This window comes from Rana temporaria, chromosome 9 (assembly GCF_905171775.1).
Source record: "Rana temporaria chromosome 9, aRanTem1.1, whole genome shotgun sequence".
NCBI classification, from domain to species: domain Eukaryota; kingdom Metazoa; phylum Chordata; class Amphibia; order Anura; family Ranidae; genus Rana; species Rana temporaria.
The window spans coordinates 49,991,658-50,011,528 of NC_053497.1; positions in this window are offsets into that span (position 1 = coordinate 49,991,658).

The window sequence follows — 19,871 nt, forward strand, 5'->3', positions numbered from 1 at the left end:
TGTCAGCAAGTCCCACCCAATGATTCACGGGCAGGACCTGCTGATTGGCTGTGTGCAATCATAGTCCAAAGCTCTGTTTTAAATGTCAATACAGAGCTCTGCACAGGGAGAATGATCACACTGTTGGGATAAGAAACAGAGAGATCTAGTAGTAAAATCAGCACTCTTCACACATAGTAGGCACACATTTAACCCCTTGATCACCCTAGATGTTATCCCCTTCCCAGCCAGTGTCAGTACAGTGACATTGTATATTATTAGCACTGATCACTGTATTAATTTCACTGGTGATGTCAGTGTCAGTTAGTTCCCCCCCCCCCGTGTCAGTTAAGCCACTATACATTATACAATTTTCTTTTAGATTTACCTTCAACTATGTAGTGCAAGGGCCTGCCTGACTGCATACATATTGAAAGTGTTTAGGTTTGACCTATTATATGGTTTTGGTAAATATAAAGGAAAATTGTACAATAGCATTGTGGTAAAGAAAAAAAAATAGGGGTATGAACACTAATAGGACTTTCAGCGACACAGTAAACAATAAAGATGTATAAAAAATCTATAAATGTTTAATAGAAAAATAAAACCACATATATAACATAGGATACAAGGACAATACAAGAATTAAAAATCATACATATGAGTACATATAAATGATGAGAGCCCGAATGCATCAACGTGTTTCGCTTGAGGGTTTCTTCAGGACACAAATTCAGGAAAACAGTAATTGTAAAGGCAAGAAAGGGATCTCACTACCACATTATTTACGGATGTTGGCAATGTGAGTGCTATTCTTCTATTTGTGTACAATAGCATTGTATAATGTATGGCCAGCCTTAAGGCCCATATGCACGATTGGATTTTCCGACAACAACTGTGTGATAGCAGGGCTTTTATCGGATAATCCGACCTTTTGTACTCTCCATGGGACAATTGTTGTCGGAACTTCCGACAACAAATGTTCTATAGCATGCTCTCAAATTTTCCGACAACAAAAGTGTTCCGTTGGATTATCCGATCGTATGCACACAAGTCTGTCGGAATAAAATCCAAAGTACACACATGCTCCGAACCAATGCTAACCATAGCACAACATTAGCAGAAGTTGCCCAAAGGGTGGCGGTAAAGAGCTGAAAAACCACGTAAGTCCACTCCTCACATGCCCCCTTTTTAATAGCCTGTCTGACTGTCATCTGCAAGGTCTGGGCATGTGAGGAGTGGACTTAAAATACCGGCAACCACTGTCCCTTATAATATATTATGAATATTACCACAGTCTGAGTCAGCTACCCATGTTATGAATATTACCACAGTCTGAGTCAGCTACCCATGTTATGAATATTACCACAGTCAGCTACCCCAGACTCTGGGCCCAATAAGGGACAATGGTTGCCGGTATTTTAAGTCCACTCCTCACAGGCTCACATGCCCCCCTTTAATAGCCTGTCATCTGCATTCTGCAAGGACTCTGGGGTAGCTGACTGTGATGGTAATATTCACTTCCCAGCCGAGAAACGTGATGGTACCGCCCAGGCATCCAGCGGCGAATTACGCTCTCTTCTGACTGACGTCAATTCCGGTTTCTGACGTCAGTTCCGATATCGGCCATTTGCATTCCACGCGAACCAGCGTGGAATGCAAATGGCCGATATCGGAACTGACGTCAGCACCTGAAATTGACGGGGATCCTAAAAATCGACCTTATCCAGCCTGAAGATGGAGGGGGTGTTGGGTGGCAGTGAATCGAGATTGCGATCTTTAAACGATTAATCGTGCAGCTTTAGTAGTATATGTACAAAAAAAACGGTAAACTCTATGGGCTAGATTCACATAGATCAGCGGATCTTTAGATCCGCGTGATCTATGTGATTTAAGATCCGCTGGCGCAAGTTTGAGAGGCAAGTGGCTAATTCACTAAACACTTACCTCCAAACTTGCGGCGGCGGATCGTAAATCCCCCGGCGGAATTCAAATTCCGCGGCTAGGGGGAGTGTACTATTAAAATCAGGCGCGTTCCCGGGCCGATTTAAATGCGCATGCGCCGTCCGTGAATTTTCCCAGCGTGCATTGCTCCCAATGACGTCGCTAGGACGTCAGTGGTTTTGACGCTTATGTAAATGACGTCCATCCGTATTCGAGAACGAGTTACGCAAACGACGTAAAAAAAAAAAAAACACGACGCGGGAACGACGGCTATACTTAACATTGGCTCCGCCTCATAGAAGCAGGGGTAAGTATACGCCGGGAAAACCGCTACGGAAACGTCGTAACAACACTGCGTCGGGTCTGCGTACGTTCGTGAATTTCCGTATCTCGCTGATTTACATATTTCTCAGTGTAAATCAGTGAGAACGCCCCCCCCGCGGCCATTTTTAAATTGCAGTTAAGATCCGACGGTGTAACACAGTTACACCTGTCAGATCTTAGGCATATCTATGCGTAACTGATTCTATGAATCAGGCGCATAGATACGACCAGCCTAAGTCAGAGATACGACGGCGTATCAGGAGATACACCATCGTATCTCTCTCTGAATCTGGCCCTATATATCATAGTTTGTTGACACAGTAACTGTGAATCTATATACACTTTTTTGGGATTTTGGAATAAATTTAGAAATTATATATATTTTTTAATTGGATCTGTTTTGTAGCAGAAAGTAAAGAATATATATATCTTTTTTTTAAATTGTTGGTCCTTTTTTTGCACAAAATAAAAGCCCAGTGGTAATCAAAGTAGATATATATTTTTTCGGTACAGTGTTGCATGCCCGTGCAATTACCAGTTGCAAGAGTGCAAAAAATGGCCTGATTATGAAAGGGGGGGGGACCTTTTCCGGGGGTGAGGTGGTTAAAAAACTTGAGGGTTTGATATCACTTTACAGCAGTCCAATTCTTGGAAGGGGCTGGTTGACGCACCAAAAAAAATAAAAATAAAAGTGCAAGCCTAATTTTTTTGTAATGAGTAGCACAGTGTTTGTACTGTGCAATTTTCTGAGCTGCAATGCATGTCTGTTAGCAACATGCCCTGGAATGCCATTCAGAATGAATGACATCACATTGTACTAATGCGTGGACCGCCGTGCAAGGGTGTGAACTGGGCCTTTTAAAATGGTAAGATCCGGCTTGAAGTATCCCTCTCCATCCTGTCCCCTATTGTTGTTTTTTGCATTTTTCACATTAAAAAAAAGATGGCGTGCCACAAGTTGATTTTAAAAACAATATTTATTATTAGTCAGTAATCTATGGGGGACTTTCAAGGCTTCTGAAAATCAGACAATCTCAGCCCTGAAATCTTTATTTTGTGCAGTGCTAAATTTTCAGCAAGCCCCAATTCAACCAAGCCCATGTGCTTCATTTAAGAAAAAAAAAATGAAAAAAAAAAAAAATACATTATTCAGTGTACATACATACAAGTATTTAAAGCGGTGGTTCACCCTTAGAGGGCACTTTTTAGCCTTAGATTAATGCTCGTTTTTACTAGGGGAATCGGCTATTTGTTTTAAAATATGAGCATTACTTACCCGTTTACGAGATGCATCCTCTCCGTCGCTTCCGGGTATGGGGTGCGGGAATGGGCGTTCCTTCTTGATTGACAGTCTTCCGAGAGGCTTCCGACGGTCGCATCCATCGCCTCACGATTTTCCGAAAGAAGCCGAACGTCGGTGCGCAGGCGCAGTATAGAGCCGCACCGACGTTCGGCTTCTTTCGGCTACGAGTGACGCGATGGATGCGACCGTCGGAAGCCTCTCGGAAGACTGTCAATCAAGAAGGAACGTCCGCTCCCGAAGACCCATACCTGGAAGCGACGGAAGAAGATGCATCTCGAAAACGGGTAAGTACGGATCATATTTTAATACAAATAGCCGATTCCCCTAGACCGAACGAGCAGGAATCTAAGGGGAAAAATGTAATAAATGGGTGAACTCCCGCTTTAAACTAAATTTGGAATGGAAAAAACAAAAGGGATAATTTCCAACTTTTAAAAATGAAAACCAGTGCAGCATTGTTTTCTCCCTAAAATATTTGCTTTAAAACACATTAAACATAGGTTTTAAGACAACATATCATTTTAAATATGGGTTGTCCCAATACCGATACTAGTATTGGTATCGGTACCGATACCAAGCATTTGCAGAGTACTTGTACGCGTCACCAGTTGCCGAAAGAAGCCGAACGTCGCTCTATACGGCGCCTGCGCACCGACGTTCGGCTACTTTCGGCAACTCGTGACGCGCTGTATGCGACGGTCGGAAGGCTGTCAATCAAATAGGAATGCCCAGTCCCGAAGATCATACCCGGAAGCGGCGGAGAACATCTATCTCTAAAACGGTAAGTACTGCATTGATTTATGAAAAAACACCCGATTCTGCTTCCCGTAATTAGCCTCAATCTAATGTTAAAAATTTGTTTTTCGGGTGTACCCCCGCTTTAAAGCTTTAAAAAGTACATGAACTTCTCTGGGGCTATAATACATGTATTTGGTTTCTACAGGCTTCCATGGTAGTGCCTAAAAACACATGTTTTTCACCCAATTTCTTACCTCACATTATGCTAATAGCTAAATTTCTATTGCTTTTGTGGAAAATGCCACAAATGAACATTAACCACTTCGTTACTGAGCCTGTTTTTCAGATTCAGTGTTTACGAGACTAAAACAGTTGTTTTTGCTAGAATATTACTTAAAACCCCCAAACATTATATATATATTTTTTTCTAACACCCTAGAGAATAAAATGGCAGTCATTGCAATACTTTTTGTCACACCGTATTTGCGCAGCGGTCTTACAAGCGCACTTTTTTTGGAAAAAATTCACTTTTTTAAATTAAAAAATAACACAACAATAAATTTGGCCCAATTTTTTTATATATTGTGAAAGATAATGTTACGCCGAGTAAAATGATACCCAACATGTCACGCTTAAAAATTGCGCCCGCTCGTGGCATGGCGTCAAACTTTTACCCTTAAAAATCTTGATAGGCGACGTTTAAAAAATTCTACAGGTTGCATTTTTTGAGTTACAGAGTAGGCCTAAGGCTAAAATTATTGCTCTCGCTCTAACGATCGCGGCGATACCTCACTTGTGTGGTTTGAATACCGTTTTCATATGTCGGCGCTACTCGCGTATACGTTCGCTTCTACGCGCGAGCTCGTCGGGACGGGGCGCTTTAAAAAAATATTTTTTTGCTTTTCGCATTTATTTTTAGTTATTTTACAATTTTTAACACTGAAATAAAAAATAAAATAAAAATTATCACTTTTATTCCTATTACAAGGAATGTAAACATCCCTTGTAATAGAAAAAAGCATGACAGGTCCTCTTAAATATGAGATCTGGGGTCAAAAAGACCTCAGATCTCATATTTGGGCTTAAATGCAAAAAAAAAAAAAAAAAATTGGAAATGTCATTTTTTCAAATGACAAAAAAAAAAAATGTCTCTTTAAGAGGCTGGGCGGGACTGACGTTTTGACGTCACTTCCGCCCAGCAGAGCTATGGGGGACGGGCGAAGGAGATTTTTCCTTCAGTCTCGTCCCCGCTCAGCTGCCGGATGGTCGCGATTCCCTCCGCCGCTACCGACGGCTCCGGTAAGCGGCGGAGGGCGCGGGACAGCGGCGGGAGGCCCCTCTCCCACCACCGATAACGGCGATCTCGCGGCGAATCCGCCGCGGAGACCGCCGTTATCGTGTACAGGACCGTCGGCACTAAAGATGGATACCTCAGTTGTGGCAGCAGCTGCTGCCGTTACTGAGATATCCATCTTTAAAAACAGGACGTATTTTGACAATAGGCTGGAAAGCAAGTGGTTAAAAAAAAAAAAAAAAAAAAAATTTAAAAATGATCAGACAAGCTCAAGTGTGAGTCTAGCCTAAAATGCAAAATCAGTGCACCTGAAAGGAACTGCGTTTAGCCTTTTTTGTGTCCCATGGGGAAAAATTCCTGTCCTGTCCTGGAACCACCACAGGATCGAATGAGGACATCTTTCCAAAGTCAACTGTTAGGCAGTTGTCACCAGAACAGGTGTACAACTGTAAAGTTTTGGTTTATCCATCGCTTTTTGTCTTCGTGGTGGAACATTTTTTCTCTATTTCTGTTCATTGTAATGCCGCGTACACACGGTCGGAATTTCCGACACCAAATGTTCGATGTGAGCTTGTTGTCGGAAAATCCGACTGTGTGTAGGCTCCATCGGACATTTCGGAACTTCCGACAACAAATGTTTGAGAGCTGGTTCTCAATTTTTCCGACAAAAAAAAGTTCTTGTCGGAAATTCCGATCGTCTGTAGCAAATTCCAACGCACAAAAATCCTACGCATGCTCGAAATCATTGAACTTCATTTTTCTCGGCTTGTCGTAGTGTTGTACGTGATCGCGTTCTTGACGTTCGGATTTTTTTCGACAACAATTGTGTGACCGTGTGTATGTAAGTTTGAGCGAACAATTCGTTGGAAAAAAATCAACGGTTTTGATGTCGGAATGTCCAATTGTGTGTAAGCAACATTAAGGATTGGATTATCCATCATTTTTCTGTCTTGGTGGCAATCACAGGAAACTAGAGAGGGTGGGGTAGATCCACAGAGCGAGTACGCCGGTGTATCTACTGATACGCCGGCGTACTTTCAAATTTCCCGTGTCGTATCGTTGTTTTGAATCCTCAAACCAAGATACGACGGTATCTGGGTTAGATTTGACAGGTGTACGTCTTCGTACGCCTTCGGATCTAAGATGCAATACTTCAGCGTCCGCTGGGTGGCGTTCACGTCGTTTTCCGCGTCGGGTATGCAAATCAGCTATTTCCGACGATCCACGAACGTACGAGTGGCCGGCGCATTTTTTTCCAGCGTCTGTAGTCGGCTTTTTCCGGCGTATAGTTAAAGCTGGTATTTTGCGGCGTATAGGTAGACTTGCCATGTTAAGTATGGCCGTCGTTCCCGCGTCGAAATTTGATTTTTATTTATTTTTTGCGTAAGTCGTCCGTGAATCGGAATGTACGTAAGTCGTCATTTAGCGCAAAGCACGGCGGGAAGTTTAGGGACGCGCATGCGCAGTTCATTCGGCGCGGGGACGCGCTTCATTTAAATGAAACACGCCCCCTTATCGCCGATTTGAATTCCGCGCCGTTACGCCGCTTGAGATACACTACGCCGCCGTAACTTACGGCGCAAATTCTTTGGGGATTCGAACCAGCAAAAAGTAAGTTACAGCGGCGTAGCGTATTTCACATACGCTGCGCCGATGTATTTGTATGTGGATCTACCCCTGTGTCTCTTCCCAGCAGAGACACAGAAACCCAACATATATCATACCATACTGTAAATTTTTGAGCCAAAAAATAAAAGGTGCATGACTCTACAGTGGTACGGTGACAACAGAGAAAGCCAGCACTAACGTCCGAATAGGGAGATTTTAGTAAAGGCCCATATCAGGAAATACACCAACGTTTCGGGGGCACACTAACACTCTTTATCAAAATGTCTGCCCTGAAACGTTGCTGTATTTTCTAGTTTAGAATTCTCCTATTTGGACTTTGGCTGTTGGCTTATTCTGCAATTTGAAGCCTCACAGATCTGACACCTCCGCTCTATTTAAATTTTAAAAAGGTTTTAGCTTTAAAAAACACCACAACTTCCACATCTCTAGGTGTCAATACCCCACTACTCTTAGGCCGCGTACACACGGTCAGACAAAACCGATGAGAATGGACCGAGATTCAGTTTCATCGGTCCAAACCGACCGTGTGTATAGCCCATCGGTCTGTTGTCCTTCGGTCCAAAATTTTAAAACATGCTTTAAAATCGAACCGATGGCCCGCTGCCTGATCGGTCCAAACCGATGGTTAGTACAGAAAGCATTGGTTCAAAACCCGCGCATGCTCAGAATCAAGTCGACGCATGCTTGGAAGCATTGAACTTCCTTTTATTCAGCACGTTGTGTGTTTGACGTCACCGCGTTCTGACCGGATCGGTTTTTGGAACGATGGTGTGTACGCACATCAGACCATCAGGCCACTTCATTGGTGAACCGATGGAAATGGCCCGTCGGACCATTCTCATCGGTTTGGAACGACCGTGTGTACGCGGCCTTACTGTTGTGATACCATTTAAAGCAGGGTTTGACAAATTTGCTTGGAATCTAGGAGCCAGCTAAAAAAGTTAGGAGCCAGAAAACGCACCCCGTCCCGACGAGCTTGCGAACACATACGTGAGATTTTAAAGCAGTGGTCTCAAAGTACCGGCCCGCGGGCCATTTGCGGCCCACGGACCAGTTATAAATGGCCCACAGGCAGGGTGGAAGTGAGGGGAGCAAAAAAAAATAAAAAAAATTTTTTTTATTTTTTTTAGCTGGAGCCATCTGGTGGTGAGCCGTTGGTATTGTTGGTGGTTGAGACCCCCGGTCTCCCCGATAGTCCCTGACTATCTGATGGCGCGCTCGTGTTGTGTCTGCAGGCCTGGGAGATTGGTTTCGTTTCAAAGAAGTAACACAGACGGAGACATATAATTTGTGAAACCAAGCTCTGTTTATTTTTGGCTCGTTGCTGGTTATATAGGGGGAAATGGGGGCGTACATCATGGCTTTCAAAATACATATAACAATTCCTATGGGTTAAATGTTTTAGAGAAAAACAATCGTCATTTAGGGGATTTTTAGATTTTTAAGCGAGTAAGCATATCACCGAATATAGACATGGAAACTCAAGGCAAAAAAGCAGCTGACTGTCTGAGTCTCTACGTGACCCTTGATTGCATCAAAAATAGAACTAACTCAGCAAGAACACGTATATAATTATATTGCTTATGTGGCTAAAATATGTCTGTAGAAATGCTTATGTGGCTAAAATATGTCTGTAGAAATGGAGTATATGCATACAAAATGGAGTACAAGCTGGATTGAGCTTCTGTCATCCCTCACAATCCCCTCTTAAAATATAATTAAAACCCTTAATTAATTTTCTCACCCGAGCCTCGGGTAATGGTGGAACTCATGATCATTTAGGAATGTCATCAGGGGATATAAATCTCCCTGGTATGTTTAACATGCTTGGCGGATTAACCCTTTGTATCCCTGCTGGGAGAAGGGTCCAAGGCACATCCATTCCTAAATGATGAGGTTCTTTTTCTTTTGCTTGTGCATTTTAACATAAGTTGCATATTCACTGGGTTTCTGTGGCTTTGGGACATCGTAGGCTGACACTTGGTGTGACACCATTGAGGTATCGTGTGCGGGTGATCGGGAAGCCCTAGCAATGATATACATTATGAGCTTAAAACATGCATATAGAAACAATAGAAAAAGCAAAATTATTATAATAGTCATAGCAATGTCTTTCAACCATAAGAATATTCCTCCAAGCCCAAAATTCCCTTTACCAAAAGGACTCCATGTCTTAGCAATGTCCCTGGCTTCTTGTTGCAGGCTATCTACTTCCTTTCGGTGCTGTGCAATAATGTCATAATAATCGGGTATTTCAACAGATGTGTATCCATGTGCAACACTCGTAATCCTCCATAACCTCACATAACCCAGTAAGGGCAGCACTCATGCTTTCGATGGCTAGGTCATGGAGCTCTAGTTGTTTCTTAATTGCTCTCATTTCCTCATTTAAATTGGTGATGTCCCCCGAATTTTTATCTAGGATTTCATCAAGAATTTTAGAGTAATTGTTTAGCCTTTTCATTATGTCTATTCCCCACCCAGTCCATGAAGGAAACCAGGCCCATGCCATATCCTTCTCGAAAAATAATTCTCTTTTATGGCGGTGTTTAAGGGGATACCTAGGATGCATACTAGCTTCAAGGAGGTGCTCACCCTTGTCATCTCCCACTATGCCCATAATGGGGACTAGGGATGCAAGATAGCACCATCCCTGGGGTTCAGTGGGGATCCAAGGGTGACAGATTTTCCCACAACAAATATAAATACTGTTTCCTAGGGCTAGGGGGCGTTTGTTGAATATTGTCATCACTTCGTCAGAAAGACTCGAAAAGGTGAAACTTGACAACAGCTGACCTACTGGGGAAGTGGAGCTTGAGTTAAGGAAATCCATTAGGGTGGCGTTCATGGTAGGGTCTGAAGTGTGAAATACAGGGTCCTCAATTGAAGTAATTGAAAAATTAATTTTAGCATGTTGGCAAACTTCAGCCCTTTTAGTGGAGTTCCCCAACCTGAAACACCAGTCTGGGGAGTGGCTTCTACCAATAATTGGGAACGTAAGGGTATTATTTGGAAGCGTCCTCGTGACGTTTGTAAGGATAATGGGAGGTGTGCCGTTTAAGAGGGGATAGAAGTCTAGGGGTATCGCCATTAGAGGGATCCTAGCAGTACTAGGGTGTAGTTTACTACAAATCCAACACTTCTCATATCCAGTTTTTCGAGCATAGGCATACTTAAATTTTAACAATAACATATTGTCTGTGAGACTATCTGTCTTACTCCCTTCGTTATATAGTTGTGTACCTCTCTTGTGCCTGGTATGTGTAATATTGGTGGTTTGATCTCTAACTTGTGCGATGGTTATTTGTTGGGAACTAAGGTTACTGGAAGGGATACTCCTCTTATCTCGGGGGACTTGCATTTCTTCGCTGTAATTTTTACCACAAATACCTCGCAATCCCCCTAAATCTTCTGGGCTATAAATACAGTTAGTGGTAACCCATACTATGGTGAAGACTGAGAATGAAGTAAGTCCTATGAGCAACCAAAGTTTTCCGGAATCCGGTGAAATTAAGATTGTCATTTTTCTACAGGGCTCAGGCCGCTTGCCTCGGGAACCCCCTTTTCTTGACTATCCTGTTCAAGGCCAGAGCAAGTCAGCTTGCCCTCGTTAGTGCCTCTCTTGCTTCTGGATCTTCCTCTTCAAGGCCAAGGCAACTTGCCTCCGTTAGTACCTCTCTTGTCTCTAAATCCGGACTTGCTTCTAGGACTGGACCTTTCTTTACCAGCTTTACTCGGGTAGCGTGGATCCAGGTGGGGCTGTTCTCTGTCAGGACTGCTGTTCTGGTCACTGCAACAATGATGGTGGGAGGTCCGTAGGTGAAGTCTTGCTGTCTTTTCCCTTTTGGATGTAGCTTGACCACTACTTCGTCCCCCTCCCTGAAGGGGTGCGTGTTTTCCTGTGAAGAAAAAGGACATTTGCGAGTAACATCTTCCTCGGTGCGGACCAAGGTTTCGATCAGCTTCCTTACATATTCATCTCTTAAGTTATCAAGGTTATCCATGGTCATAAAAGTTTTCCTAGACCATGGAGTGGGGAAGGGTCTACCAAACAGGATTTCAAAAGGGGAATACCCTAGAGCTTTATTAGGGGTCATTCTTATTTCAGCCATGATGGCTGGGAGGTATCTTTTCCAATTGGAAAAGGTTCCTCCTGTTGCTTTCCTCACCTTATCTTTAATAGTTCTATTCATTCGTTCAACAATCCCAGAGCTTTGAGGATGATAGGGAATGTGAAATTTCCATTCCACCTGTAATGTCTTTGCAAGTTCCCTACAAATTTTGGATGTGAAGGCGGGGCCTTGGTCTGAGTTTATTTGTAGGGGTATTCCCCATCTGGGGACTATCTCTCTTGTCAGGATCCCTACCACTGTTTTAGCATCTTCCCTTCTTGTGGGGAATGCTTCTGGCCATCTACTGAAAACATCTATTATTACACAAACTGGTTGTGTGCCCCCCTTTACTGGGAGGTGAGTGAAATCAATTTGTAGATGTGTGAATGGTGTTGTTGGATAGGGTAGGTGTTCGTGTTTAACCTTATGTGGATTGTTGGGGTTGTTTCTTATGCAGGTTATGCATCTCTGTACAAAACTTTTTACCATAGGTTCAACTTTGGTAATGTAAAACATTGTTTTAAGTTGTTGTAAAGTGGCTTTCCAACCTATGTGTCCTATTCCGTGAACATGTGCTATGTAGATTGGTGCACTATGTTGTGGGATGCATGGTTTCCCCTCTTTGCAAATGAGTCCAGTTTTAGGACTCTTTTGTAACACTGGATAACACCAATCAGCAAGTTCCTCTGGGGTAGCGGAAGCCTGCAAATCGGTTAGCAGCTGTGTTTCGTCTGGGAGGAGAGGTACCAAGGTTCGCATGGTTAGGAAAGTTGAAATAACTGTCTTAGCTGCTGACTTGGCTGTGATATCAGCAAGGGCGTTTCCTTTTGATATGTCATCTGAACCCTGAGTGTGTGCTCTGCAATGGATGATGGCTAATTCTGATGGGAGTTTTATGGCATCTAACAATTGTTTTATCAGTTGGGCATGTGAAATGCGCTTTCCGTCGGCCCCTATATATCCTCTGATGGACCATAATACTCCATGGTCAAATACAACTCCATGAGCGTACCTGGAATCAGTATATATAGTCACAGGTTGGTTGGCATATAGGGTGCAGGCTCTTGTTAAGGCTATTAACTCGGCCGCTTGTGCTGACTGGTGGTTGATTGGTTCTGCCTCAATGACAACATCAGGTAATTTTACTACTGCATAACCTGCATGATAAGTGTTGTCATTTGGGCGGGAGCAAGAACCATCTACAAAAATTACATCCCCTCTTTCCAGAGGGGCCTTTTGCATGTCTAATCTGGGAGATGTCATGACTTCTATAGATTCTAAACAGCTGTGTTCTTCCGCTATAGTGTCATCATTGGACTTCAGTCCTAGTAGTCCATTTAAGATCATTGCTGGTCCTGCCGTGGTGGAGTTGTACTGGACTTTTAGTTGGGGGTTACTCAGCAATATAATCTCATATCCACTCTGTCTCTGGGCGGACATATGTTGTGTGTGTATCCCTTTTAGAATGGATAACACATCATGAGTTGTGTGTAGGGTGGTAGGGTGACCCAGTGTAAAAACAGTAGCCATTTCGACAACCATAGCGCAAGTAGCCAGTGCTCGGAGGCACGAAGGAAAACCCTGGACTTGTAGAGGCATGACCTTAGAAAAAAATGCGACTGGTCGCATCTTCCCACCGTGTTCTTGGCCGAGAACGCCCGCCATGGTTTTACAATTGTCTCTTGCATATAAATGGAACATTTGACTATAATCAGGGAGGCCAAGACCAGGACTTGTCATCATTGAACATTTCAATGCCCTAAATGCTTCATACATTTCTTCTGACCATTTAACATTGTCGGGGGAATCCTTTAGTGTGGCTTGTCTTAAAATGTTATCATAGAAGGAGCAATCACGTATCCATTGTCTGCAATAGCTTACCATCCCAAGGAAAGATAACATGTCTTTCTTGGTGTGTGGGGTGACCAGGCCCACAATGGCATCGACCCGTGATTTGCTCAAGCTTCTTACTCCCTTTGTGAAGACAAAGCCTAAGTATTCCACCTTCTCTAAACACCACTGTAACTTTTGTTTTGATACCTTGTATCCACATTCCAACAACCACAATAACAATGACTGTCCATCTTCCTGGCTGGCCTCCGCTGACTGGCTGCAGACCATCAGGTCATCAACATATTGCAGCACTACCGAACCTTGGGGGGGATTCCATGGCCTTAGTGTGGACTGTAATACAATACTAAAAACCACGGGGGAGTCCACATATCCTTGCGGTAATCTTGACCAAGTCATTTGGCGCTTCCCGTCAAGGCTAAAAGCAAAAATGGGCCTTGTCTCTTTGTCAACAGGTATGCTGAAGAAGGCATTCTTCAGATCGATAACTGAAAAATGGGAGGCTTCATGTGGGATGGTTGCCAGAAGCGCGCTAATATCTGGGACTATTGGTGCGATGGGAATAACTAAGTTGTTAATAGCCCTTAGGTCTTGCACAAAACGGTACTGGCCATCGGGCTTTTTTACTGGGTTTACTGGTGTGTTGTAAGATGAGATACAATACTCCAGTATACCTTTCTCCAGGTATTCTTTTACCTGGGGAGTGATTCCTTCTATTTTTTCTGGTGACAAAGGATACTGTTTTTGGTAAACTGGCATAGCTTGGGGTTTGAGGGTTGCTTTATACGGGGTACAATCTATTAAACCCGTGTCATGATTCCCTTCTGCCCAGATTTCGTTTGGCAGGTCTAGTGGTAGACTTACACAAATAAAATCTTCGTTTCTCTGAGTCACCTTCAGATTTGGTTCCACCGAAAAACAGGGTGAATCTACAATCAGTCCTCCCCCCTTCTTATCCACTGCAATACTCAAACTCAGTTTTTCAAAGAGATCTCTACCAAGTAGGTTCACCGGGCACCCGGGTATGATACTAAAAGCATGGAAACAGATAACTTTGCCTGTACCATCGGTAACCTTCAATCGGTTGGTCTTGAAGGTGGGAGTTGATACCCCGTTTATTCCCATAGAAGGCGTTGACCTTTCCCTTGGGCCAGAATAATTACTTGGTGACATGACACTAGTAGTCGCCCCGCTATCTACGATAAACGAGAGTTTTCTTTGGTTTACCGTTAAATCTACGAGGGGCAGTTCTTTCCAAGTTTCTGTGATTTGTGGGAAAGTCGGGATATCAGCCTCCGGGCACCATCAGCGTTGTTGCTGTTGGTTTGACCAGTTTATAGGGAACTTATTCCCGGTCGAGGTCGCTTGGGGTTGTTGTTCAGTGGACATGTTGTTGTTTTGGGGTTGATAATTTTTCCGGGGTTTAGGGCAGTCCCTGGCCCAATGATTAGGGTCTCCGCAATTGTAGCAGGTACCCTGGGGGTACCTAGGCTGTTGTGAGTCTCTCTGGTTCCTACCTCTCCCATATTCATTTCGGTTTTGACTAGGGTAACCTCTACCTCGTCCTCTGCTCATTCCCCTCCCATACTGTGGGGCATCAATCTTGTCAGTAAAATGGTGGGTACTGATGGTTGGTTTCTTTATCTCAAAACATCCAGCAGCCTTCTTTTCAAAAAGATGCTTCTGGAAGTCTGGCACCGTATCGGATGGCCAGGAGGAAACCATTTGTTTGATGGGGGTGACGAGGTGAGGCAGAGTATTAGTCAGAAAAGTGGAAATGAATAATTGATCATTATCCTGTATTTTTAAACCGGCTTCTTGAACCCAACAGTCATGGAATCTCTTCCAATATTCGGGGATGGGTTCATCTTTCTTTTGTTTGCATGCTAACGCGGTGGATAGGGATGATTTTTGTTTAAAAACTCTCTTCATTTCATTTTCTAATTCTTCCCACATTTTGGTCACTCCAGCTTCCGTGTTTAATGCATACTGTCCGGCTGAAGGATTGGATGGGGGGGGGGTGGTGGTTCTCCTGCCTCCTCTTTTATCTGTATTACACTAATGGAAGTTACCTTTGCCCAATCCCATTCTGACCTAGGACCGATGATTCCATCTATTATCAGACGCATATCTTCCTGTGTATAATTCCTACCCTTACAAGCCTTTTTTAAATAATTCAATGTTCCCAATGGGGCGGCTGTGGGTTTGGGACAGTTCTTTACTATTCTATCGATGTCCTCTAACTCTATGGGTTTTTTTTACCAGATAATTCCCCATTGTCATAAAAGGAAAATGCTTATTGTTCCCTTCGGCAATGGTTGGGGGCCCAGGGGGGTTCGGGTTGGGGTCGGATGCATTATATATTTTCCCACTCCTGTTATGGTGTGGGGAAAAAGTTTCACCTTCTAAATTACCGATAGGTTCCGGCATTTCTCGAATGGTCGGAGGTGAGGGGGAAGCCAGGGACATTCGAACGACTGACCTAATCGGGCTGTGGGTAGTGGCACGTAATATACCTAGTCTCTGCGGAGTAGGGGTAGATGACCCCTGAGCGGGTTGGTTGGGTGCTGTAGGTCTTATGTGATATGCTCCCTGTGGGTCATTTATCGGTTCTATCTCGGGCAGTGCGGAGACTATGGCTAGAGACTCAATTTCACGTTCATCCAATATCGGATAAATATGACTGTAGGGCGGGGGTGTAGTGTATGGTAATGTAGTGTTATTTTGCTGTATCTTGCTTGGTTTGGACAAGGTCCGCTCCAAGTCATGACATTTCTGTGAGTCTATAGTCTTAACTAATCTCCTTTTGTCTTTCTTCTTTTGAACTTCCTTCCAATAAGGGGCATATTGTAACCAGCTCAACCCTCCTTGTTCCATATATCCCTGGTCCCATCCTGGGTCGGGACCGTAATATGGCCACACTGTTGTGTCCAAAAGACATAATCCCTTCACCATATCCATGTGGAAGGGGTCATTGGCGCCCTCCCGTGGAAAAGGGTTGGAACTCCGCATGGCTTCGGTCCAACCCACTATATTATCCACCCATGGGTTGATTAGGAAATAATCAGTTCCACTAACCCTTGCTACATACTCTTTACATGTCTCTCCAGGTTCTGGTACAGGGGGTGGTACCGGGGGTGGTTTACTCCCTCTGTGGCCCATGGTTGTAAACAACGGCGTTCCTCAGAGGGGTAGGTCCACCTTAATCGGTGACCAACGCTACCGGGTACGCAATTAAAATCGTCGTGCCAGACGACTTGAGAGCACGATCCTATTCTTCCTAGTACCGATGGTGCTAATACCTCGTTGGGGGAGTTGATTATTGCCCGAACGACAGAATGTAATAGTATCCCGTCAGTATTTGATATTATGTAAGTCACCCGTGGTTCTCCTCTCTGACACCAGTGACAGCTCATTTGTTACAAAATGCTGATGGTTCGTTCTGGTAGATGTTTTTTATCTGTTTGTAGGTTATACCGATTAAGCTATGGTCTATTTCCCCGTGGAAGTTGATTCTATAATATATGGTCCTACACTTGGGATTGGTAGAGATAACTTGGGTCCCTAGAAACCTTCTCCTTCTAGGTGGAACTATGGTGACTAACTTAGCAAAATCTAAATTGCAATAAGTTATATCAAAACTCAAACAGTGGGTACAAAGGGGACACGTCATGTGTCTTACTATAGTTTCTATGTGTAAAGGTACGGAACGTTCACAGTGCTCGACTGCCACACGAATCGCTCCGCGTGCGTCTTCCCAAAACGTGAACTGGTCACCGTTGTATTTCAGCCGTGCTGACAATACGGAGTGGTTCGAATGCAGTGTGACCACTCTGGCATTCTCATCAGATAAAGGACATTTAGTAAATGACTCGAGTTTGTCCACTTACCAACCAAACTCGTTGAGTCATACAAACAAATTATCTTATACTTCTATGCGATAGATAAGAAAGCATAAAGATTTTTTCAGACACAAAACGAGCGAATTTTCTAACTCTGCTAAGCCTCCCCGAGACTTGATATCTCTATTATGTGTGGACGGTATTCCCAGAATACCTCAACACTTTTTGGTTCTATAGCAGTGGTTCTCAACCTGGGGGTCGGGACCCCCTTGGGGGTCAAATGATGATTTGCCAGGGGTCACCGAATCCTGGGCTATTCCTGAAGCCCGCAGCGCTCTCACAGCCTATTTGCGGCTGTCCCAGCTGGGCAGTTCCTGGAGTCCATGGCCGCCCACTCAGCCACTTAACAGTCACCCATTTAGTTCACAGCATAGGTTGAGGGGCAGAGACTAGAGGTCAGCTGACTGGTGAGGAAATGTGAAGTGGGATGGGCTGGAGGAGACCCCATCTCCTGATTTTGGCAAAGGTGTCACTGCTACGAGACACCACAAAGTCGGAGACACAGTGAGTAACATTACCTGTGATTAGAGTTGCCATTAAAAGCCCCCACTACAGTTCTCAGATCAGCAGATGACCTTCATCAAGAGCACCAAAGTTGGCCGATCAGAACTCCCCCCAGCATTGCCACTCATCCCATTCCCCCCACCAAGGTGTAAGAGAAGGAATAAAAATAGAGAATAAATGTAAGGGAGAGGAAAAGAGGGGGAGGAACAAAGAAAAAGGGAAGAGAAAGAATAAGACAAAAAACAAGAAAGACGGCTAGAAAGAGGGATGGGGGGAAAAAACAAGAAATTAGGATAGAGAGAGATAACAGGGAAAGAAAGGAGAACAAAGAGAAATCATCCTAAAATGTACCATAAGGGGTTTTAATATTGTATGAGTAGAAGGGACTTCGGGATTGCTAAATGTCTGTGGGTTAGGGGCGCAAATTGTCTTGCTGACAACCCACGCTACGAAAATAATTTTACTGTTAGGGGTCCCCACAACTTGTGAAACTTTGTCAAGGGGTCACGACACTAGAAAGGTTGAGAACTACTGTTCTATAGGATCTGAGTTTAATCAGCGCCCCCGTCACCTCACTACAATCGGTTGCATAGAAAAAAAGATTTCTACTTACCGAGTGAGTAGGTGTTCGTGGAGGATGATTCTCAGATCCCGGACGAGCCCCCACTGCTGTTGGTGGTTGAGACCCCCGGTCTCCCCGATAGTCCCTGACTATCTGATGGCGCGCTCGTGTTGTGTCTGCAGGCCTGGGAGATTGGTTTCGTTTCAAAGAAGTAACACAGACGGAGACATATAATTTGTGAAACCAAGCTCTGTTTATTTTTGGCTCGTTGCTGGTTATATAGGGGGAAATGGGGGCGTACATCATGGCTTTCAAAATACATATAACAATTCCTATGGGTTAAATGTTTTAGAGAAAAACAATCGTCATTTAGGGGATTTTTAGATTTTTAAGCGAGTAAGCATATCACCGAATATAGACATGGAAACTCAAGGCAAAAAAGCAGCTGACTGTCTGAGTCTCTACGTGACCCTTGATTGCATCAAAAATAGAACTAACTCAGAAAGAACACGTATATAATTATATTGCTTATGTGGCTAAAATATGTCTGTAGAAATGCTTATGTGGCTAAAATATGTCTGTAGAAATGGAGTATATGCATACAAAATGGAGTACAAGCTGGATTGAGCTTCTGTCATCCCTCACAGGTATTACAAGTTATTACCACATATGTGAGCTGGCGCCATCTGGTGGTGGCCGTTGGTATTACAAGTTAAGCATTACAAGTTAAACAGCAATTCTAATGTCATTTTACACTATTTTCACTGCCATCTTCTTCCCTCTAATTAGAACCCCCAAACATTATATATATTTTTTATCCTAACACCCTAGAGAATAAAATAGCGATCGTTGCAATACTTTCTGTTACGCCGTATTTGCGCAGCGGTCTTACAAGCGCACTTTTTTGGGAAAAAATTACACTTTTTTAAATTAAAAAATAAGACAACAGTAAAGTTATTCCCATTTTTTTTTATATTATGAAAGATAATGTTACGCCGAGTAAATTCATACCCAACATGTCACGCTTCAAAATTGCGTCCGCTTATGGAATGCCGACAAACTTTTTTACCCTTTAAAATCTTCATAGGCGACGTTAAAAAAAATCTACAGGTTGCATGTTTTAAGTTACAGAGGAGCTAGAATTATTGCTCTCACTCTACCAATCGCGGCGATACCTCACATGTGTGGTTTGAACACCGTTTACATATGCGGGCGCTGCTCACGTATGTGTTCGCTTCTGCGCGCAAGCTCGTCGGGACGGGGTGCGTTTTATGGCTCCTAACTTTTTTAGCTGGCTCCTAGATTCCAAGCAAATTTGTCAAACCCTGACTTACACAAGTGCTGGTGGTAATACTGCGCTCGCTGACACCAGTGCTGGTGGTAATAATGCGCTCGCTGACACCAGTGCTGGTGGTAATAATGCGCTCGCTGACACCAGTGCTGGGGGTTAATAATGTGTTCGCTGACACCAGTACTGTTGTTTTTGAAGTTTGAAAGTTTGCATGCGGCCCCCCATGGCATATGAAAACTTGTCTTGTGGCCCTCAGGTAATTTGAGTTTGAGACCCCTGTTTTAAAGGGTAAAAAGGGATTTTAAATGGTAAAAGTTTGTCGGCATTCCATGAGCGGACGCAATTTTGAAGCGTGACATGTTGGGTATGAATTTACTCGGCATAACATTATCTTTCATAATATTTAAAAAAATGGGGATAACTTTACTGTTGTCTTAT